The sequence below is a fragment of the Besnoitia besnoiti genome, chromosome III, assembly GCF_002563875.1.
Source record: "Besnoitia besnoiti strain Bb-Ger1 chromosome III, whole genome shotgun sequence".
In the NCBI taxonomy this organism is placed as follows: domain Eukaryota; phylum Apicomplexa; class Conoidasida; order Eucoccidiorida; family Sarcocystidae; genus Besnoitia; species Besnoitia besnoiti.
The window spans coordinates 3,137,350-3,137,872 of NC_042358.1; positions in this window are offsets into that span (position 1 = coordinate 3,137,350).

Below are 523 nucleotides of genomic sequence, written 5' to 3' on the forward strand. Positions count from 1 at the left end.
ACGAAAAGCTTCAAAGCTCAGGAAGCGTGAGGCCCAGCGTGCGTGGCGAGGAGGGCTCGGTGGTGTGGGCGGGAAGCGTTTTTCCGATGAAAGGTTTTTACCAGGTCGTGGGATAAAGCACGTGAAAAAATCTTGTATGGTTTCATGTGGGAGTTTTCTAAAGTCTCGTGGCGATCTGGAGAGGGAAGAGACTTTAAATTCCTTTTTCATCTCACTTTTGCCGCCAGCGAGCGATGGACAGGAAAACTGTCCCGGAGTCTTGCTGGCACCTTTAGAAAGAATTTCTCTGTGGTGTGACTAGGCGCTCGACCGGAGGAGAACGAGCTGCGTCGCGCGAGTATCCGAATTTGGTCCTTTAAGTCCTCTCCCGCGAGACAGGTTCTTTTTCCTGGCGGTATATGATTATGAATGTGGGGAAACCCAGCTCATTTTACGCATTTCAACATCATTATTTAGCCGTACCGAGTTCCTTCTTTGGACTAGCGGTAGTACTGGCGCGGAAGGCCTTGGAGCCGAATATCGT